The sequence below is a fragment of the Felis catus genome, chromosome B2 (genome assembly GCF_018350175.1).
Source record: "Felis catus isolate Fca126 chromosome B2, F.catus_Fca126_mat1.0, whole genome shotgun sequence".
NCBI lineage: Eukaryota > Metazoa > Chordata > Mammalia > Carnivora > Felidae > Felis > Felis catus.
This window is the reverse complement of record NC_058372.1, coordinates 150,408,635-150,432,188: the sequence shown is the minus strand read 5'-3', so window position 1 is coordinate 150,432,188 and position 23,554 is coordinate 150,408,635. Positions and strand designations below refer to the sequence as shown.

The 23,554-nt window shown below is 51.2% G+C and overlaps 1 protein-coding gene and 1 long non-coding RNA gene across 6 annotated transcripts in view; one reads left to right on the top strand and one right to left on the bottom strand.

Annotated features, from left to right (window-relative positions):
- Positions 1-23,554, bottom strand: part of SMOC2 (SPARC related modular calcium binding 2) — a 167,956-nt gene that overhangs the window by 58,033 nt on the left and 86,369 nt on the right. The window lies entirely within an intron of this gene.
- Positions 18,350-18,980, top strand: LOC109500055. Its single transcript, XR_002157709.3, has 2 exons — positions 18,350-18,468; positions 18,604-18,980. It is a non-coding gene; the product is annotated as an uncharacterized LOC109500055 (long non-coding RNA).

Here is a 23,554-nt window from a genome sequence, read left to right as displayed (position 1 = left end):
AAGTTGGACACTTAACCAACTGAGCCACCGGAAAAGCATATATTTTAAAAATGCACAGCTAACATCAGATTTAATGATAAAAGACTTAATGCATTCACTCTAAGATTGGAAATTGTGTCAACACTCCTACTTGTCATTATACTGGGTGTCCTGGGCAACGTATTAAAGATAAGAAATAGAAACACAGAAAGATTGGGGGGGGGGATGTAGTAGAACTTTCTCTAATCACACATGACAGAATTATGTACGTAAAAAGAATCTAAAACATCTACAAAGAAAAAACTGCTAGAATTAATAAGTGAATATAGCAAACCCTCAAGATACAATGTCAATATGCAAAAATCACCTGTCTATGTAGTAGCAAAGAATAACTAGAAAAGACCATTTTTAAAAGGCATTTCCAATAACATCAAAAACATGAAATAAGTTTATGAAAAGATGTGCAAGCCATTGAAGAAGCACTGCTGAGGGAAATGAAAGGAAACAATACAAGTGGAGAGACATGTACCATGTTCATGGACCAGAAGACTCAGTGATGTTATAATGTTCATTCTTCCCAGACTGTCTGTGGTTTCAACATAATTTCCAACAAATCCCTAAGATGCTCTCTTGTGGAAATTGGCATTTTCATTCTAAAATGTATTTGGAAAATCAAAAGACCGGAAATATCCAAAGCACTCTTTTGAAAGAACAAACTTGGAGGACTAACGTTGCTGCATTTTAAAGGTCATTATAAAGCTGCCTCTCCAGACAGTATGTGACTGGAATCAAGATAGCTAAATAGATAATGGGAAAAAATAAAGACTTCATAAACAGACCCCAGAATACATGTTCAACTGATATTTAACAAGGCACCAAAGCAATTCAAAGAGGGAAAGTCTTGTCAACAAATGATTCTAGAACGACAGGCTATCTACGCTCCAATAAAAAAAAAAAAAAAAAAAAAAAAGACACAAAGTCTAAAGTACGCCACACACAACAATTTATTTGAAAAGACTTCAAAATCTCAACATAAAAGCTAAACACTATAAAGCATCTAAAGAAAATACATGAGCCTGTGTTTGTGACACTGGGTTAGACACTTTTTAGGTCCGATATAGAAAGCCTTAAGTACAGAAGAAATATGTAGTAAATTAGACTCTACTAAAACTGAAAACATATACTCACCAAAACACACCAAGAAAAAAGTAAAAGGCCAGGCCACGGACTGTGAGAAAATGTCCCTAAGGCATACATCCGACAAAGATTCAGGCTATACAAATGACGCCTACAGATTAATAAAGAAAGATGAAGAATTAAATTGGGCAAATATTTGAATAGATACTTCAAAGATATGTGACTGAACAATAAACACTTGACAAATGGTCTAGGACTATGTGTCACTAGACTGGCTCAAAGTAAAAATCCAAAGCCAAGGGCTGGGACTCTCACACAAATGCAAATGATAGGAACGCTTTGGAAATCTACTCTTGGGTAAATACCCAAGAGCAATGGATAAAACATCCATAAAATAACATATAAGAACATATATGGCACCTTATTTGTAAGAACCCCAACCTGGAAGCAATTAAAACATCCATTAAGTGGAAAGTGCACAAATTGTGGAGTATGCATACAATACGCAGTTATGCATACAAAGTATAGAGAATAAATGGGTAATACAGATAATCAATAAGGATGAATCTCAAAACTATTATAATGCGCAAAACAGAAACAAGGGGGCATACAGTGCATTATTCCATTTATATGAAATTCTGGCCCAGGTGAGAGTAACACAGAACCATGGGATAACGGAGATCAGAACAGTAGTTGCCTCCAAGAAGGCGCTGACCCAGAATGGCCTGAGGGAGCTCACCCGGTGATGGAGACCTTCTCTGTCTTGAAGGATGTGACTTCCATGGGCATTCCTGCTTGCCAGAGCTAAGCTCATCTCACTGAGCACCACGGTCTGTGTATCTCGCCGTATAAAAATATCCTCAACAAACAAACTGATACCTAAATGAATCTTCACAAGTTTTCAAAATAAGAATAAAATAGGGGGCGCCCGGGTGGCTCAGTCGGTTGGGCGTCCGACTTCAGCTCAGGTCATGATCTCACGGTTCGTGGGTTCGAGTCCCACGTCGGGCTCTGTGCTGACAGCTCGGAGCCTGGAGGCTGCTTCGGATTCTGTGTCTTCCTCTCTCTCTGCCCCTCCACTGCTCACGCTGTCTCTCTCTGTCTCTCAAAAATAAAGAAATGTAGGGGCGCCTGGGTGGCTCAGTCGGTTGAGCGTCCGACTTCGGCTCAGGTCATGACCTCACGGTCTGTGGGTTTGAACCCTACGTCGGGCTCTGTGCTGACAGCTCAGAGCCTGGAGCCTGCTTCGGAGTCAGTGTCTACCTCTCTCTTTGCCCCTCCCCTGCTCATGCTCTCTCTCTCTCTCTCTCTCTCTGTCAAAAATAAACAAACATTAAAAAAATTTTTTTAAATAAATAAATAAATAAATAAATAAATGTAAAAAGAATTGTTTTAAATAAAAAAAAGAATAAAATAGGAACTCTAAGAGACGAGAAAATATTGGTCACAGTTTTATTGGCAACACATTGTTTTTTTAGTGTGTCTTATGAAGGGTGGTACTTCAATTCAATGATGTGCAAACCACGTGTGAAAGCCCACAGTCAGTCCCCAGCAAGTGGCACTTAACGAAAGCTTCGTCTCCTCCTCCTTTTTTCCAAGAGGACTTGGTGTGCACGCTGTCTACGAAACAAAGAACTCTGACCATGAAATGCGGCATAAAGAAAGGACAGAAGCACCTACAGGCCGAGTGACTCTACATGTGCAGCGGTAGCTTTGTCCATAATGGCTCTTGGGCCTCCAAGGACTGACTCAACCGGCTGAAGAAAGTTTCCCTTAAAAGCTGTGCGTAAGACCCGCAGAAAGTCTGTTTGGCCCCGTGTCCAAAGGGTCCTGATGAATCTGTAAGAGCCTCCAAGTTATAAGCGGTTTTCCCGTTTGATTGGATGTATCACATGACCAACCCCTGCGTCCACCCCTCCTCTTTGCTTCCTGGTACCGTCCTCACTGTCCTGCTTCAGGGTCCTCTGCTGGCCTGAAATCTCACTACTACTGGCTGGCCCGACTCCCAAGATCCCGTGGGCCTGCCACACGGCTCTGATGTGCGTGGACTAGAGTTTGTTTACTCCTGATGGCCTCTGCCAAGTCCCAGTTACCACTGCAACCGCAGCCCGGAAGGCTAGAAATGCCTGTCTCCTCAGCCGATTCCCACCCTCGTCCCCGACTGTGCCTCACATCCTCCAGGGCCTCCCACTTAGGAGAATTACACACTAACTTTGGGACTCAACAGATGACCTTGCTGGCCCGTCCTTGCTCCCTCCCCGTCGCCAGAGTTTCTGCAGCACTTCCACACGGGCAGGGCGTCACACTAGGTCCAAACACGTGAGCTCCCTGGCTCAGAGGACGTCTGCAGGCATCAGACAAGCTGGGGCTGGACAGGTGCACGGAACCGCTTCCCTCACCCCTACTCTTGCTCCGAGAAGAACATTCTCCTTTTCTCACTCGCACAAGGAGGAGGAGACACGTGGGGCAGAGCCCAGCCAAGATCAGCAGGTGCGTGAGAAACAAACACTGATCGCTGATTCCCACGAACATTCTGGGGTTATTTCTTGTGAAGCAGTAGCTCTCTGACACGACAGTCATTACAGCGTAAGCTTCCAAAACCAGTATCTTCTACTTTTTTTTTTTTTGCCTCTCCTTACAGTATTTTCAAAAGTCACCCCCCAAATACTCCTAATTAAGATACCAAATATCTTACCTCTCCAAGCATTTGGTCACATTCCCTCATTAGCTTATGACCCCTGCTTTTAATGTGCATACAATTAACCACAGGTTCACTGAACAGACCTGTGCTCAGCAAACATGGTGTGTGGGGCACTGGGCCACACACAAGGATGCAAATGGCTGTAGAGGGAGGGTCCCCAACAAAAGGTGGACATGCAGGGCAGCAGGGGCCAGACCGAGGGACCCCTGAGCCAGGTTCAGGGGTTCCCACAGCACGGGAAGCCTTGTAAGATTTTCAAGACCGCTACGATTGTATCTGTACTTTAGGAACCCTGGTGGCGGGCTTCTAGAGGACCGACTTGAGGCTATCTTACATTACCTTACCTACTAGGGTACCCAGGCCTTAAAATATGAGACGCACAGGAGATTAAGTGACAGACACTGCAAGCATGAGGAAGCCCGGATAAAAGTACATAGATAATTCAGCGCAAATGCAAGCAACGACCAAGTGCCCAGTTAGAGGTATAGACCGCTGTCCTTTGGAAGGCCAAAGATCTCCCAATTTACCTCCTGAAGCACTCAGCTGTAGGTGCACACCGACCCGGTCCATGCAGTGAATCAACAGTGAGCCTAGCACCTTTGTTCTGCTGTTTTAAAGGGCATGTAAGCCACGGGGGCTCACCAAATGTAAGCTACTTTCCGTCATACTGGCCACACCACCACTCTGTGTGATCACCTACCATCTAACCTGTAGACATTAAGAGTTTCCCTGCTACCTGAAGGGAGCTCAGAAAAGTATCTCAAGGTTTAAAAAGGACACCTCACATACACAAGTATTTCAGAGATAAAATAATGAGCAGTTTGCCGGGGCCCCTGGGTGGCTCAGTCGGTTGAGCGTCCGACTTCGGCTCGGGTCGTGATCTCGCAATTTGTGAGTTGGAGCCCCGCGCCGGGCTCCGTGCCGACAGCTCAGAGCCTGGAGCCTGCTTTGGATTCTGCGTCTCCTTCTCTCTCTGCCCCTCCCCCACTTGTGCTCTGTCTCTATCAAAAATAAATAAAATATTTAAAAAATTTAGAAAAAAACCAATAAGTTTGTTCGGTAGAATCCCACTTATAAAACCATATGAATTTTGCAGATGAGCAGAGACTGGAGATTGACTACAGGTTTTTCACGTATTCATTTACTTGGTTGCATGTTAATTCTGTGAAGGGGGATTACCGTCATCATTTTATAAATTCAGTGACGGAATCAGAGAAGGTAAATTATTTTCCCAATCTGGGTAATGAGCGACAGAGACAGCCGGGAACCAAAGTGCTGGGCGGGGGTGAGCACTTCTGACAAGTTGCCAGATAATGCTAAAGCAGGCATATATTTTCATCTGTCGCACATGTCGACAGAGAGGTTTCCATGTGTTCTTAGCATCGATTCCCTGATTTGTACTCATATTGTCTTCATCAGTCATGGAATGCCTGTGGCTTTCTTTTTAATTACACAACAGATGATCAAAGAAGGCAAAAAAGAAAAAAAAAAAAAAAAACAAGAAATGCACCCTTACAGTTTGATTTTCTAGAAATGGTGGATTGGGCAGAGGGCCACCTTGAAACTCATAATATAAATGGAATACAATTACCCGCGTGTCCACGTTCAGGAAGCCACCAATCGGGGTTCTCAGTGCTAAGGCTTTGCCCACAAGCAGCACGTATGTGTCACCGGCCACGCAACTTGATTCCAAAGGAAGGTTTTTAAGGTTAACTTTTTAATCCAGAGTCATTGCCTTAATATTTACAGGCATCACAGGCACGGAGCTCGGCTTCCGCATATTGTCCTGCGATCCCGGTAAGCACAGGACGAGGGACGTGTATTCCCACCGTGAGTTTTTCCAGTGAAGAAACGGAGACTCCGGAAAGGCCTACGGCTTATTCGAGACGGCAAAGCTAGGGAAAGCGGACTGGGAACCCACACCCACGCGGTGGCGCAAAACCCACACTCCAGCCACGGTGCCCCCGCCCCTCGCCGCCCTCTCGAGAGACACACAATATGGGAAACCACAGCCAAACTCGTGTCTCGAAAAAACAGATCTGGATGCGATTCCTGGATCCAGTTTCTTTGCAAAGAAAATAGTGAACACGGGTGTCCATTCTGATGATTTTTTCCCATGTTTATCTCCCACAGCAACAGACCCAGACTTGAGTAACTGGAGACCTAGAAGTCGTTCCCGTTGTGAAATGTGAGCAAAGCCCCCGGGAGAGGAGGAGAACACAGCCAAGACAAGGAAAAGCCACCTCAGCGGGATCTTGGGGCCCCATGATGCCGAATGATCCCCAATCACACCCCTTCCCATCTGTGCCCCAGTGTTTCTGGAGGGTTCATCCACGTGAAAGTCAACCTCACCCAAGCCTTCCATCAGTCACAATTACACCAACATCACTCCACAGTGACCCCTTACCCACCTCTCTGTTTTTCTTCCACCCTGAGCCTAACTCTCTGAGGTGCTCCCCAGATCCTGTCCCTGTTCTCCAGTGCCCCCCCGGGGTTTCTGCACCAAGAGCCCCCACAGGACCACACTGTCCCTCCCACATTCATGGGACGGAACTCCACAGCCATCACCAAGCAGCCCTGCCCAGCACCCACCCTCCCAGCCACTGCTAACGAACCCCTTGAAGCCTTCCTCAACGGTGAGTACGGCACCCCTCGCCCGCTGTCTCCTGAACAACGTCCGTTATGCAGAGTACCACACTGATTTTCTTAAAAGGGAGGCAATAAAAGTAGTCAGATTTTATATTTGGATTCCTCATACGCAGAATTAGAATATTTTCCATTTTCCAGAAAAGTCCCCCATCAAGACGGGTGGTTTTATCTAACACAGCTGATTACAAACAAAACTGATCCCGCCATCTTATTTAAAACACACTGGGTCCACTCAAGCCAGTGTCCAGAGTTGACCAACTTTCTTCAAACTAGTTTTCTTTGCATTTCGGTAAGGGAAAGAAAAGATGAGAAAAGGAAAAGCCAGAAGCGGCATTTTGACACAAACGACAGATGTTTGAGAACCACGTCCCTGTGCCACACGATGCAACCTGGCGTACCAGACGTGTCCCGTGTGGGAACAGTGCAAACCCTCTAACTGTGCATTCTTGAGCTGACTTTCCAGTCTGTCCCTCAACTGCAAAACGAGAACCACAGCCCGTACCTCATCATTGTGACAGAGAGATAAAACCCGATAGACACAAATCCTGTCACACAGAGTGTCCTATGCTCACCTATCCCTTTGTCTAACGGGTACAGAAGAAAGCACATGAGGCCACAGAACTAGGTCAGCAGAACTGCATTTTCCTGCAGGTCGACGAGACTGCTACTTAATGGTTTTTCACCCTTCGAACCAGGGAGAAGTGGTATTCCGACGCCTGAAAATCATGCCCCCAAACACCACTATCTACAGCCAGTTCACTGTAACAGGTGTTTTTGCCGAGACTAACATATAAAATGACGTTAGAAGCAGCTCTTTCAGGAACAGCGATACGGTGTCACCAGAAATGACTCAATCCTAGTAGAATTCTTCTCCCTTCTTCGAAAACACCACGTGGAGCCTTTTTTGTTCTTGGGGAAACTGTCACCTGAAGGCAACCCCGTGGGTGTTTGTCCAGAGCCTGGCTGATCGGGGAGGGTGTGGGCTGTGCCTGCAAGGAGATTATTCAGAGACGAACAACCTATATACAATTAGAGCAGACAGGACCCGAGAACCGTTTAGGTCTTCCGAGGGGTTCTACAGGATTTAAAGAAAACAAAGTCACATTTCTACAGCCCTTTTCATCATAGAAGCACTTCCCATTCATGTATTTTATTCAATTCTAATTGCTGAGGACTGCAGAGGGGTCAACAAACACTGGGCACTATCCTAACCACTTCGGGGGAGCTCATGAATAGTCATGGATACTCACAGACAGTGATGGATACTCATAGATCGTTGTGGATACTCATAGACGGTCATGGAAACTCACAGATGGTCATGAATACTCATAGATACGGACACTCACGGATACTCACGGACAGTCATGGATACACACAGATACTCATGGATACTCACAGATGGTGATGGATACTCATAGAAAGTTATGGATACTCATAGATACTCATAGATCGTTATGGATACTCATAGATACTCATAGATAGTTATGGATACTCATAGACGGTCATGGAAACTCATAGATGGTCACGAATACTCATAGATACGGACACTCACGGATACTCACGGACAGTCATGGATACACAGATACTCACAGATACTCAGCTTAGAAGCTGTTCTCATTCCATTTTACAGGTGAGGACATGAGACACAGAGTGACTCCACCCCTTGCCCCAGCTCCCTCAGCTCTGCACAGGCACACAGACCAGGCCGTCCCACCCAGAGCGCTGCCACCAGAAGCACCCGGTAGTTTCCATCCGTCGTAAGCACCCGGACGGCGAGCACTGTATCACCCACGGGTTCCTCGGGTGGGCACGGGCGCAGGGAAGCTTAGCGGCTTCCCGAGACTGCGCAACAATAATGGTTTCAGAAGCAGGACACAAGCCAGGTTGTTAAATCCCTAGTCAATGCTGCTTCCACTTTCTCAGGAGCCTCAAACTCCTCTCCTGAGGAGCTTCCACTCCTCTTGGGAGCCAGTGGGGTCCACTGTGGTCTCCCAGCAGCTGGTCTCCCAGCCCCGGGCTCAGCTCAGGGGACAGGCAGTGATACACGAAGCACCTCTGTACCGTCCCGTCCACGGCCTCGTCCAGCCCTCCGTCTGGGGCCCTGTCTGCGGGGACGTGCCTGACCCTAGCCTAGACCTGAGCGCCAGTCATGCCGTGACAATGTAGCCGATGGCTTCCGGGTCACTGAGGGTCCTGCCAGGGCCAGATGCGGGACAGCAACGCCTTCCGCTCACCAGAAAGTGCTGGCAGCCAGCCTCAGGGCGGCCGGGACGCATTTACAACGTGTTCTCTTAGACTGGCCCCCCTGAGAAATTCTGACATTCTCCAAAGATTTCTAATCCCTGGACCCAAAACAGCCATCACGACTGAAACCAGAACCAGTATCTGTAACCAGGGCAAGAGAGGAAAAACCAAATGTCAGGAAGCGAGTGCCGGCAGGCTCTGAGGGGACGGACGCTGAAGTGTTCAGACAGAAGAGGACATCGTACCTGAACTCGGGCCCCAAGATATTATTGTTTTAAACATGGACAGATTTCAATGGGTAAATGGCCATTTCAGAACAAGTATCTCCAAGGCTACGGTGGCTTGAATCCCCTGTCCAGGGCTGTTTTTCTAGGAGAACCTTCAGGAAGGGCCCTTCACGCTCCGCACACAAAGCGTATCCCCATACTTGCTTTCGGAGAAGAAATCTAAAGGCCCTGCCTGTAGATGTTTGGGGCTGAGGAACCAAGTGGTCCCCCTGGGGATGTAGGCTGTGTGTGTGTGGGTCCCGGGCTCACGAGGCCTGGCCACAAAACCCCTTCTTTCACTCTGTCCCACATTCTCAGGGGATCCCCCCAAGACTCCCCACCAGCCAGGGATTCCCATCGTCTGAATTCCCACTGAGCTACTCCACTTTTTCTCAACCATCGCGATGGCCGTGCAGGCTTCTCTGCCTGCTCGTGCTATGTCTACATCGTGTCCCTACTCCAGAGCAGCGGTTCTCAAAGTGGGGCCCCAGGACCGCCAGGACAGCCAAGGAGGTCAGAACCGCTTCCATAAAATATTACCGTGTCCTCTGCCTTCTGATTCTCACGAGTGACGTGTGATGGTGATGCCAGACGGAATGTGCCCCGTGGATTAAACACTTTTCAGCTTGAATACTGCCCGTAAATGTTCACAGATAGAACCCATCCTAAGAAGAGCTGTTCGGGTCCTCAATAAGCTTTAAGAGTAAAAAGGATTCTTACACCAAAAAGCTTGGGAACTGCTGAATTAGACCACACATTTCGGTTATTTGAGCAGGGCCTCGGGCCGGGCGTGCGTTTCTGGACTCTCCCGATAACGGCGGATGCGTGCGATGTGCAGTCGGCCCTGTTCCACCCGCCCGTCTGGGTCCTCACCGCGGCCGTGTGCGAGCCACCATCATCGCCCCACTGGACCGTCTGACCGCTTCAGGCTCACGTACACACGGGCCAAGCCACCGCGCCCGCGGCTCCCGCACCTGCTGTGGGCAGGGGTGAATGCGGGGGCTGTGCGGGGCGCAGATGCTCCGCCCGCAGGGGTGGATGAGAGGCTGCATGGGGCGCGGAGAGCTGAAGTCAGTAAAGTCCAAGTGGTCAGTGCGGCCCCGAGACAGGCCCACGACGTGGCCAAGGGGGCAGGGACCCAGGACGGCAGCGGTCCCGACGGGAGAGGCCGCTTACGGGGGCGGGGCTGCATCGGCGAGCCGTGTCCCCAAACCGGCACCAGGCAGGGGGGTGGCCCGACACCCGGAAGGCTTCCCTCAGCCGGGGGATGGCCCGCGTTCAGCCGAGTTTATGTTTCAGTGTTTACAGCCGTTTCGAACGGTTCTGCTGTGTTTTGCTTTCCTCCCCCCGCTTGGCTCTGCTGCCTTCACAGACACTCAGCCTCTGACGGGCTTCTCCATCCTCCTCCCGCATCCCGCCCTCCTGTCGCCGTCAGGGGCGTCCCCGCGCAGAGGCGCCTCTGGCCAAGGGACGCTCTGAGTGTGTGCGCCCCGCCGGGCGTGAACAGGCGTGCAGGCCTTAGAACCGGGGAGGGAAAGACTTTCCTGAAGGCGAATCGGACACACATCTGCGGCTTGTTTCGCGACCTGACGCCCACTGTAATTTTCACAGAACCACTGTTTGAAGGCGTGGGGTCGTGGACCACCCCCTCCCGCCCTGGTGACAACCGAGCGTGGCCGGGCTGGCCCCTGGGGGACCGCGGCCGGGCCCGCGCCCCGGCCACCTCCGCTCACCTCCCCCGGAGGCCCCGTCCCCCGAGGCCGGACGACTGCGCGCTGGCCGCCCTCCCTCCCTGCCGAGGGGAGAGAACCCAAAAACACGTTTTGGCAGAAGTGTTCAAACAGAACCGAGTCTAAATATTTAACATTTTGCAGATCACAGTGCGCACAGGAAACGGCGGGTCTGGCACGGCGTCACCTAATAAGGCAGCGTCTGCTCTAGTTCATGCAGAGGGCGGCGGCCGGCCTGCCGGCCGCCTTTGCACACGCATCACACTCGGGGCGCCTGGTGCGATTTGCAACGCGGAGCCCTCCCGGCATCTCCGGCGACAGACCACGGAGCGTGGCTTCTTGGAGGCCGGGGAGGCCGGGACCCCGGGTACGGCAGTCAGAGGCCGAATCTGCCCCTGGTCACCCGGCACCGAGCCATCAGGCCACCACACGGGCTACTTCCCTGAATGGGGTGCACGGCCCGAGACCCTCAGGAACAAACCTGAGCTCTGGACACTCAGCTGGAACTTTCCAGAAAACAGGCCTCCCCTTCCTCCACCTGTGCCCGGGGCTGCACCTCGGTGGCTTGCTCCCTCCTGGGTGTTTCCACTTTAGTCTTGCAGTTTGAGGGGATCTGGGCGCCCAGGACACGTGTCACCTCCTCACGACGCAGTCCTGCGGGCTCCTGTCTCGTGTCCCCTCCCTGCACCCAGACCGTCCTGCCGAGACGCAGGCCTACAGGTCCCTGACCCACCCCACCATGAGCCAGGTGACCCCCCAGCACGGCCGCCCCGGCCCGGGCCGGCCCTCACCTGCACCGTGTGCGGGAGCCCTGGTCGCCCTAAACTAGGTTTTCCAGCTGCACAAAGAGCCTGCCTGTGAGAAGGGCCACAGCGACCCCCATAACGCCTGTTTCCTTGCGGGCACCCCTTCCTCGCCTTGGAGGATGAGGGAACCATCGCCCCACAGTCAGCCCGTGCAGCGGGTTCGAGGCCCACAGCCACCCTCCCCCTGCCTGCAGCGACGGCCCCCGGCACGGCCAGTGAGACGTCCATCCCTCTGGCCCGTGACTGGGTCAGGGCCGGGCGACTGGTCCCACACAGTCTGCTGAACACGGCATCTGGGACTTTTATTTTTTAAAACTCCACCGGCCTGTGCGGAGCCGCCAGTGCCCGCAGGTGGAGGAGGGCTAACCTGGTAACGGAGCTGCTAACGGACGGGGGGGGGGGGGGGGGGGGGGGGGAAGGGCAAGGTCGCGACAACGTGGGGTGGGTCCTGAAGCCCCCCGAGCTGCAAACCGGGACCACGGCCAACGGTCAGACGTTCCAGTTGTGCCACGGGCACTGGCTGCTGAAGCCGTGGGGACGAGAGCCACACTCTTTGCTGTCTCCCCAGCCCAGCCAGGCCATCTGCGGTCCCAGGGCCGGCGGCCCGGGCGTCCCCTGGGAGCCCGTCAGACACGCAGGTCCCCCCGCTCGGCGAACCGGAACCCGAGCTCCGACGTGACTCCGGGTGCCGTTCACGCACGGCCTCGCTCAGGCAGCTCGCCCAGATCCCCGGAACCCCCAAGCGACAGCCACAGGCCGACATGCTGAGTGAAGGGACAAACGTCCACAGGCTGGGCTGATGGGCATCCCGGGCTTGGAAGACACAGGTCTCCGTCAGCCAGAGGATCCAGGATCCCCAGGAAGCCTATCCCAAGGACACAATCACAAAAGTGCAGAAAACTAAGAAATGTGTTCCTTAAAGAATTGTTAATAGTGGCAAAATGCTAACACTCCTACAAGAATCTGCTCTCAAGAAATTGATTCCGTAAACTATGCCCCACCACACGTGGTACAATAAAAATACCGTAGAAAGCATTTCACAGATATTACTGTGGAAAACAATCATCCAGAGAACTTTATTTTTTTAATATTTATTTATTTGGTGGGGGGGGGGGACACAAGCAGGGGAAGGACAGAGACAGAGGGAGAGAGAGAATCCCACGCAGGCTCGGTGCTGTCAGCGCAGAGCCCAACGTGGGGCTCAAACTCACGAGCCGTGAGATCACGACCTGAGCCGAAACCAAGAATCAGATGCTTAACCGACTGAGCCCCCCGGGCGCCCCTCATCTGGACAACTGCACAAGGCTTCAAATCCCGTGGCCCACCAGATGCAGATCCGGTGACACAGCAGACCAGCCCAGGGACCTGCATTTTTCCAGTCACCTGGGATGGGCTGTGGGCCGTGCCGTAAGAAAAACCACGGCAGGACGGTGTTTGGAGACACTGAAAACGCTCCCTGCCATCTGCGAAGCACAGGAGGAGGTCATATGTGCAAGGCACATGCACATTCGGATGCTGTCCCCTCCACTTACCTCCGGACTGTGAGTCCACTAGTTACTTTGTTTTATTTTCCTTGTTTGCGAATATTTCCTACAATAAATATTTGAAAACTTTGGACCGGGGCGCCCGGGTGGCTCAGTAGGTTGAGCGTCCCACTTCGGCTCAGGTCGTGATCTCGCGGTTCGTGAGTTTGAGCCCCGCATCAGGCTCTGTGCTGACAGCTGGGAGCCTGGAGCCTGCTTCCGATTCTGGGTCTCCTTCTCTCCCTCCCCTCCCCCGCTCATGCTCTGTCTCTCTGTCTCTCTCAAAAATAGACGAACATTAAAAAAAATTTTTTTTAAAGAATAAAACGTTTCCGACTGCTAGTGTAAACCCAGGCCTGCGTGCTCCCGGGCAGAGCTCCCTTGCAGGTGGATGAAGGGCAGCCGTGTGGGTCTAACAAAAAACATGAGGGTTCTGCTTCCTGCCCCTGAATACCCGCACCCCCTCTCCGGGCACCTCAGTGGCGGATGAATATCCCTCGAGCAAGATGCTCTTGGGGAAGACGAAGCCATGAAGAGAGAAAGGAAGAAGAAAGACTTCCCAAAAACTCCCTGCCGAAAATAAGTAAATAAAGCAGAAATAAATGCAAGGAAGCATTGGGGTGCCTGGGTGGCTCAGTCAGTTAAGCGGCCGACTTCGGCTCAGGTCATGATCTCGCAGTCCGTGAGTTCGAGCCCTGCGTCGGGCTCTGTGCTGACAGCTCAGAGCCTGGTGCCTGTTTCAGATTCTGTGTCTCCCTCTCTCTGACCCTCCCCGGTTCATGCTCTGTCTCTCTCTGTCTCAAAAATTAATAAACGTTAAAAAAATTTTTTTTTTAAAAATGCAAGGAAGCATTAGAAATGTTCCTACCAGAAATAGCAGTGTTAAATTTTCCAACTATGACAGTGTTTAAAACAGTAACTAAAATTATGTTATCTTCAATTGTCTCCTCTCCTCAAATTTTCCTTCCAAATTCCTTCTCGAGTCACGTGGAGCCTTTCTCCCAGGTTTGCAGATGTCCTCCCTACCCCCTCCCCCCATCCTGACGGGGACAAGGCCCTCTGTAGGAGCTGCCCCTCCTCGCCCCTCGGACCTCCTCCTGCAGGCTGCCCGCTCTCCCTGCAAAGGAACAGAAGCGGAGCCCCAGCCCACGAGGACGCTGGAGGGACGGCTGTGAGTCGTGGGGAGCGGGGAGCGCCCTGGGACCCACTCAGACTCCTAGGTCAAGTTCCTCGGGTTGCTCAGAAGCAAACGTGGCCAGGAGGGCACATCTCCGCGGCACCTTCCTGTTCAACACGCGTCCGCGATCTCACCTCTGCTCTCCACTAACCCCATTTCCAGCCAGCTACTCGGCCCGTCACCGGGTTTGGAACGTTTTTAAGTCTCAGCACTGTTCTGGAGCCCAGGAGTAGATGCCCACACATACACCTGAGGGACGTGTGAAAGAGAAGCTGAGACACACAAAGGAATAAGGACAGTTTTTCCAACAAGAGTTCTGGAACAGCTGGACGTCCACGTGCAAAAAACAAATCTAGACACAGACCTTTACCGTTCACGAAATAACTCAAAACACATCACAGACCTGAATGTAAACTGTAAAAATGTAACATCTCTGGAGAGAGCGCAGAGAAAGTCTAGGGGCCCTTGGGTTTGGTGCAGACTCTTTGGACAAGACACCAGAGGTGTGAGCCAGGGAGGAGACGGCCGATGACTCCGGGTTGTATCAACACCGCCATCGTGTGCTCCATGAGCGACACCGTCCCCAGAAGGACAGGACGCAGAGAAAGTGCCTGCGAAACACATATCCCATAAAAGACTGCGTCTAAAATAAGCAAAGGAAACAACTTGATGAAAAAATGGGCGAAAGACCTGAACAGACACCCCACGGGAAGAGTCACCCAGTGGAATGAGCACGTGGGAAGAGTTTATTCAAAACAATTACTGACCTGCTCCCACCGTCTATGCAGCCTCACTGTAACCAGCGGTGATTGCGAAAGGCAAAGCAATGGCTTTAGACACAATATTTCAGGAATCATGAGAACACATCATGATTGAAAAATGCTGAAAATTTAGAAAAAATCTTGAGATAATAAAATTCCTCTTCCCAGGGCGCCTGGGTGGCTCAGTCGGTTGAGCGTCCGACTTTGGCTCAGGTCATAATCTCGGGGTCTCTGAGTTCGAGCCCCACGTCGGGCTCTGTGCTGACAGCTCGGAGCCCGGAGCCTGCTTGGGATCCTGTGTCTCTCCGTCTCTCTGCCCCTCCCCTGCTCACACACTGTCTCTCTCTCAAAAATAAATAAACATTTAAAAGAAAAATTTTTTTAACTGTCTTCCCAACCAAACATTTTAGAGATTTTTTCCTTTTCTTTTTTTTTTTTTTAAGTTTTAAAAACTGACTTCTAAAATGAAGAAAATACCCCCCTTTCTCTTGTGGCAAAGTCACACAAAACATGAAAACAAACTTATTTCCAAGTTTCCAGACAAGAGAGAAAACATGCCAGCTAGCCAGGACGAGTCTTGGACCTTCCTTCCCAAGTCAAGTTCACACAGTTGCGAGCAGCACAAATGTGGGCTGGAGAGTGCTCCCTCTGTGTGCTCTTCATCCAGTCCTCCCGGTGAATGAACACTCTGACCCCTCCTGCTTGCGGGAGTCCCCCCCAGGCCTTCTCCCCACTGTCTCCCCCACACGTGTCCAGCAGGTATGCCTTCCAGAGGACCACGTGTGTCACACCACGCCCCGCACGGTCCCACGCGTGCTGGCCGTGCCCAGTACCGTCGGTAAAGGCAGGCAACTCTTTAGCCTGAAACTGAAATTAAATCCGTAACTATTAAGTTATTAAATCCGCAAATGTACAAAGTAAAGGCCAATCATCTAGTACAAGGATTGGCGATAAAACCTCAGACGATGACTTTGTTCACAGTGGGTGTCACCGAGAAGTGCACGGGAATTCTGTACGCCATCAACAACCGCACACGTCAAGGGCAGGCTTGGGGACACAGGAAGCATCGGGGAAAAGTCCCCACGGGCAGAAGCGGCAAAAACATTTTGGTAGCTTAATAAAACAGGTGAATTTTTTCTTAGTTTACGTGAACCGTACCTGGTTCATTTTCACAAACGTGGGGGACGGGGGAATTACCAACCGAAAATAGCTATTGTATACAAGATACCTGCGGTAGCAAAAGCAATAGCTAAAATTGTGTGAAAGTTTCAATCGCCTTCATCCAAAATTTGATTCGCTGCAATCAAGGTCATCGTGGGTCAAAATGAAACTTGTATCAAAGGTGCATGAGAAATTACCAGAATGGCTTTCCTTACTGCCTACAAAATCATTCCTGTGGGAAAGGAACTTTTTAATAGGCAACTTAAGACTCGAGGGTGACCACAGAAAGAGTAGAGGAGGAAGGTGTGTGGTCGAAGACGCCCACCGACAGGGAGACCTTCCCACGGTGAGTGTCACCTCCAGGTGGAGCCTTTTTACCAACAGGTTTTGTTTTTAGTGTAATACCTCCAAATTCAAGCCACATTAAAATAATTCTGTTCTGTAGGTTACGGCCTGAATTGTGCCCCCCCCATTCATATGTGAGAGCCCCGACTGCTCCCCAGTGTAACTGCTTTTAGAGACAGGGTTTTGACTATAATCACCTTTTAAGGAGTTGGGCTGAGGTTGGAGGTCAGGAGGGTGGCCCTGCTCTGACCTGACCGGTGTCCTTACCGGAAGAGGAGGGGACCCGGAGAGGTGCACCTGCAGGGGAGGAGGCAGGAGCGGACTCGGGGAGAGGGCGGCATCCGCAAGCCCAGGAGAGCCTCCCATGGGGCCCACTGCTGCACCCGTGTCCTGGCCTCCCAGCCGCCAGGACCGTGAGGGATAAGTTCCCGTTGTTCGAGCCGCCTGGTCCGTGGCGTTTTGTGAGGACAGGCCTAGCAGGCGAGCACCCTGTGTCAACATTTGATTGCTGAAGAGAGTCGGAGGAAACGTTCTCTGTTCAGGTGAGCTAAACAAAGGCTGAGCGCCGGGAATATTCACCCATGGGCAGATTGACAGGGAAAACGTGGAATGCCAGGTTAGATGTGAATTTACGGTAAGTCCATACCACGCAAAATTTGTATTTTTTTCTCTTATCCCATTTCCTCTTAATCCTCCCCCATCCAGAGTTCCTATTGATGTAACTTTTAACTGGATACGCTTGCTTTAAAAAAGAAGCTCAAGGTGAAGAGAGGAAATTATCCAGCAGAATTAACCTCAAGGTTCAGATTGATCTCACGGAAGAGGAAGGTGTGAAGGGCGGGCATGTCGGGGGTCAGCGTGAGACCTGCTGCTGGGGGCGACTGTGTGCACCCCCCCCACGGAGGATGTACCTCGCTCTCCTCTGACTGTGCACCCCCCCCCAACAGAGGGTGAACCTCACTCTCTTCCCTGGAAGGGGCTCCAGCCTTACAGTTCCTCACATGTAAGACCAAAGCACAACCAATAGAACGAAAATGGATAAAGTGGATTTCATCGAACATAAAAGCCCTGGTGATTCCGAGGGCACCATCAGGAACGTGAGCAGACAAGTCATGCAACGGGATAAAATATTTGCCAGCCACGTGTCTGATAAGGAACTTGCATCTAGAACACCCAAAGAAGTCTAAGAACTCAATGATAAAATGGCAAGTAACCAGTATCACAACGTCCACAGGATTGAACACACGTTTCTCCCAACAAGACACGCAAGTGACCACGTGAGAGTGCGCGCGACCGGTCATTAAATCAAACCGCGACAGTGCAAGGCCCCACGCGCATAGGGTGGCTGCAGTTTTTTAAAAGATGGAAAGTAACGAGCGTTGGAAAGGATGAGAGGAGAAATTAGACACCCAATGCACGCACTTTGGCAGTTCTCAAAGAGGCTAAACAGAGTCACCATACGGCCTGGCGATTCTGCCGTCAGGTAGATAGTCAGGAAAGAGAAAAGGACATGTACACAACATCTCTACACAAATGCTCACAGAACCATGGAAACGAGACAACGTCCGTCAGCTGAGGAACGGACACAGAAAACGTGGAGCAGGATTCCGGCACCAATGGGGATGAAACGCCAACATCCGCCAGAGCGTGGCCGGTCCTCGTGACCATGGCACTGAGTGAGAGAAGCCAGTCACGAGAGAGCAAACACAGGAGGCTCCACCCGTGTGAAGGGCCCGGAATGAGGAAGTCCACAGGGACAGAGGTAGACTGGCGGCCATCTGGGGCTGGGGGTGGCCGTGGGGAACTGCCAATGGATACGGGACTTGGGGTTTCGTGGGAAGGATGAAAATGTTCTAGAATTAGAAGCATTGTGATGCTGCACGACACAGGGACGACGCTGAAAACTTCTGAGTTGTACCCTTCACGCGTGGGAGTTTTACCAGATCTCACACAGCTGCTTAAAGAAAGCTCGTGGCGTGGAGCGTGGAGGTGTGTGGATGAACGAGGAGGCAGCAGGAGGGCGGCGGGAGGCCACGGACGGGCCTCGGGCCGTATGAGGTGACGGGGGCGCCATCTCACCTGAACAGAAAGGCCTGAACAGAGGAGGGGCTCGTGTTTTTAAAGGTCAGCATTGAGAAAGCTGCATGTGGACAAGACTCCAGCAGACAGGTGCACGAGGATGCACAGAGACCCGGGGTCCGCCGCGGTGACCCAGGTGCCATGAGCATGCGATTCAGGGAGAGGGGCAGCCACCAACGTGGCACACACAGTTCAAGTGCAGGACGCTCAGGCTGGCCTGCGGAACTGAACACAAGGGGTCGGGGAAACTGCGTCAAGGACGACTCGTGTTGTTCGACCTTACCCCAAGATTCAGATGCCTTTGTGAAATTTAGTGTTTTGTTTTGCATAAATGTGTAAGAAACAAAAGTCAAATGTCCAAAACCTTGTTGATAGTAGTTAACATGTTTGTTGTGGTACTTAAATTTTAATGTTAAAAAAGTCACCAGATGTTAAAGAGCAAACTTATGTTGGGTCGCCTGGGTGGCTCGGTCGGTTGAGCGTCCAACTTCGGCTCAGGTCACGATCTCGCGGTCCATGAGTTTGAGCCCCGCATCGGGCTCCGTGCTGACAGCTCAGAGCCTGGAGCCTGTTTCGGATTCTGTGTCTCCCTCTCTCTGACCCTCCCCCGTTCATGCTTTGTCTCTCTCTGTCTCAAAAATAAATAAATTGAAAAAAATAAATAAATTGAAAAAAAATTTTTTAAAGATTTAAAAAAAATAAGTGTGGGAAACAAATAGTTAAAAGTTCTTCCTTGAAAAAAAATCTTATTATTGAAACCAAAGTATCAATTTCTGGCATCCCAATCCAAATGGAAGTGTAGAAGCATCGAAAATTCTCTCAAAACTCACTGCTGAGATTGGTGTTTTAAAAGATGGTAATGGGGCGCCTGGGTGGCTCAGTCGGTTAAGCATCCGACTTCGGTTCAGGTCATGATCTCGTGGTTCATGAGTTCGAGCCCCATTTTGGACTCTGTGCTGACAGCTCAGAGCCTTCAGCCTGCGTCAGATTCTGTGTCTCCCTCTCTCTCTGCCCCTCCCCTGCTTGCTCACTGTCTCTCTCTCTCTCTCTCTCCCTCAAAAATAAACATTTTAAAAGAGAGCAAACTTATCTTGATGAGCACTGAGTGGCGTATGGAATTGCTGAATCGCTATACTGCGCACCTGAAACTAACACAACGCTGTATGTTGATTATACGGTCATTAAAATTAAACACTTAATGAAAAATGCTCAAGCCCTCAAAAGAAAAATCCCCCGAGAAGCTGCTCAGAACGCAGCTTTGGAAACTCACACCCGAGACTCCAGTATTCCACTCCAGGAAGGACAAACGAGACACAAGTGTGCTAAGGATTCTAGGTTGGATGACACAGGCACTGCCCCAGGAGGACAGAGGACCGATGAAGAAGGGGGGTGAGCAGCACGCTGGCCTCGCCAAGGGGTACGCCCTGGGCTGGGGAGACGGGGCACGAGTGCACAGAAATTTTTAGCGGAAGGGAACGATTACGCACGTATATGATACGAACACAGCCTCGCGCATATCCCCACATAGCCACGTGTATATACATACGTCTGTGTGTATGACCACGTGAACGCTGAGAAACGATCAGCACCACCTAATCCAGGACCAGGACCTAATCCATGTGGTGAGGTTATAATCGTATTTCCTTTTCTCCCAAAGACTACATCCCGGGCTCCGCGAGCACCTGCCACGGCAAAGCTCGGTGGAGAGTCGCGGCGGGCCGCGAGTCTACAGGCCCAACTCCTTCTCGGGCAGGAGGCCCTGGGACTAAGGTCCCTGCGGTAGGACCCCAGGGAAGGTGGCAGCCGCGGCCCAGGCTGGGGCTTCAGCAGGGAGCGCTAGCTGCCTCCGTGGGCTCCTCCTCTCCCGAAACCGCCCCCGCGGAAACGGGGCCTAGAGGACAAAAGGTACCAGGGTCCCGGCGAGGCCGCCCGGAAAACCAGTGCTCACCGGGGCTGGCCACCGGAGCAAAAGACAGACTTCTGACGAGCAGGGGCGTTACTGCCAACACCCCGCCTGGTAAATCCAGGGGTGTCACTGGCGGCACAGGGCCAAGTAAACGGAAGCGTCAGGCCGGTCGCCTGGATCTGCCGTTTCGGTGAACTCTGGGACTTTCTTCACGTGTAAAAAGGGAAGACAAGATCCTCTCGTAGGCCTCAAGTGAGGACGGCCTGGAAGTAATTCCTCTGCTCAGAGCTAAGGCTGTTGTCCGGGGCGAGTCAGGCAGGTCCCAAATGACACACGCTTTACGTCTTCAGTTACTGGTGTACCTCGAGAAGATACTCGTATGACCTTGAAGCCTTACTGGTTGGCACACAGAACCTTAACAGGACTTAAATATTCTGTGTTTTGATGCCAATAGTTACTTAACATAGACCTTAAACGACATCTTTTTGAATGACTTCCTGGTCTGCGTTTTCATCCAAGATACAATTGCCTGATGTATTCTGGCGTTAGCCACCAGTGGGATTTTCTGGCAAAAAACACGGGGAAATACTTCCAGACCAGGATTTATCTGGGACACAAATGTTAGGACGCAGACATATTAAAGAAAAAAGCTAACCGATATAAAGAGGAGCAAAGGTAAGGAAAAAGGTTGCATCCGTGGAAAGCACAAAAGCGTTTCTCAGAGAAAAGTAAATATTTAACACGTTGGCTTGTATACAGATGCTTGTTCACATACATACGCACACGTCGCGTCATTCTTGGGGAGGGACCCAAATGCTTTCGCAAATGGACTGAGGTTTTTTAACCTTGCCACAAGTCACTGGCCAGGGCCAGAAGTCACGCATCAATCCAGCATTTGTGGGGGTATTTCCTCAGTGTTACGGACTCTGGCCCGTTTGGGGGAAGCTGTGCCAGTGCGAACAGTCTGGGCTGGCAAGACCCTATACCGCTCCCCCAACACCGCTGCCCACGGCGAGTGAGCGAGAGCCGCGGGCAGCACAAGACGCACTGCTCTCCCTGGGGGTGAAGGCAGGAAGTCTAACCTCCGTCAACCGTGGGTCATCTCCAAGACCGTTGCTCACGAGCCGAATCGATTCTGATTTAGTCTTTAATGTAACTGACGGGAAGACCACGGAAACAACCACAGCGGGGTCTGTCCTGTCAGGTTTCTAATCCTAAGTGTGAAAAGCAAGGAGAGACACCTCATTCAAAGTCAGGCTGCAAACCACATGAGCATTCGCTGCAACCAGCAATCCTTTCCTGGGGCACCCATCACTTGTCGCTGGTCCCATCCTTACAGTTTCCAGCACCTGAACTCTCGGCGTGGGTCTCTAGAACTCCACACGGAACGGACACGCACGCACACGCTCGGGATGCTCGAGGACCGTCCTCTTGTTATTTGCAAAGTCTAAGACTGACCTTCGACCCCAACAACTGACACGAAGCCCGTCCTGCTGAGTGGAGGACACGGACGGCCCCAACGGGCCGCGGGGCTTTCACACCCGTGGCCTCACTCGTGCCAGGGAGTCACAGCGCCGCCACTTTGAAGGTGACACGCAGGAAGGAAGATGAGCTGGTGAGGGTCCCGCAGAGCGAACCCCAAACCGGCCCCAGTGACACAGAGGCCGCGGAGGTCCTCAGCAGCAGCTGAGATCCTGCTGGAAGAAAGGCCGCGGCTAACTCTCGGCCCCTCGGGGAAGGGATGGTCACACCCGAAACTGCCCCGTTGGCCGTGTCCCCACACACACCACATGGGCGCACGGCGTCCCAAAGCACCTTCACGGCACACGGTGCCTCTCTCTCTGGTCACCTCCCCTGGTCCAGTGCGTCCCTTCCCACGGAAACGGTGGGGGGGGGGGCATGACTTTGCTTTCGGGTTCCAGAGTGGGGAGGCTGCCACTTGCCCTGTCCTCAAGCCTGTGGCCTGACCCACACTTAGGCCAGTGCTCCTTCCCATCACGTCACTTCTGCGGCCAGACCCTCCCCGGGGTCCAGGCCCAGAGAGGCGCGAAATGCCAGCACCCGTTCAGAGCCCACAGCAGAGGCACAGTGGCTGGGCCTCCTGGTCCACCGTCCAGAGAGTCGGGCCAGACACATCTCACGGTGCGCCCGCCGGCCGTGGAACTGGCCACACCCGTCTGATCCGCAAAGCAGTGGTAGGAAATCCGGAGCTGAAAATCTTGGCTGAATCTAAGACTCTGCCACTTAGAGATTTTGAAAACATACTTCCCTGTGAGTTAAGAATTAGACTATATTATCCACTGAAATACACAGCACTCTGCCTGATGCGTCACGAGCTTTCTACAAATCGTAGCTACGGTCCTATTTAATATGAGACCTCATCAATTCAACGGCGAATTAGATGTATGTCTTCACATGCCGAGGGCCCCAAGTCCGGACGTACACCCGGCTGGTGTGTGTTTGCAACCGGCTGGGACGTAATGCGCTTGCTTCCGTTACCTGTGTTCTGTGCTTACACTGAAATGCTGCATCCCAATTATTCAACCCCACCTTGGACACAGAAATCGAAGAACTGAACGTGACTGAAATGAAAACTCCTCTTTACAATGAGGAAAACTGAATAAATCCAGGTATGCACACTCTTAGGTAGATTAATTAATATTTTTTAAATAATACAATCTCACAGTCCACGTTTAAAAGAAGTTATTGGATTTGGTTTAACGCGCCAATCTCTTCAAATGACTGCAACTTTATCACTTAAGAATCTCCTTGGTATCTTGATGTTTGAAAACTGGAATAAAAAGTAAAACTAATACTTTAAAGCTTAGGGACGAAGAAAGAAAAAATAACGGGTATTACTTTTCCCCGGGAGGGAATGCAATTTACCATGATTTAAAGCAGAATCAAAAGATAATTATCTTTTGGCACTAATTTTAATATGTGCAATAAAACAAAAATTATCAGCTCTGAAGAAAGCAGAAGAATGTTTCCACTGCGGGGGTCCCATAAAACCAAGGCGCATCCTGGCATCGGGGACGTCTCCTGGATATAAAACAGAGCTGTCTGGGAGAGTTCGGGGAGGAAGGAACA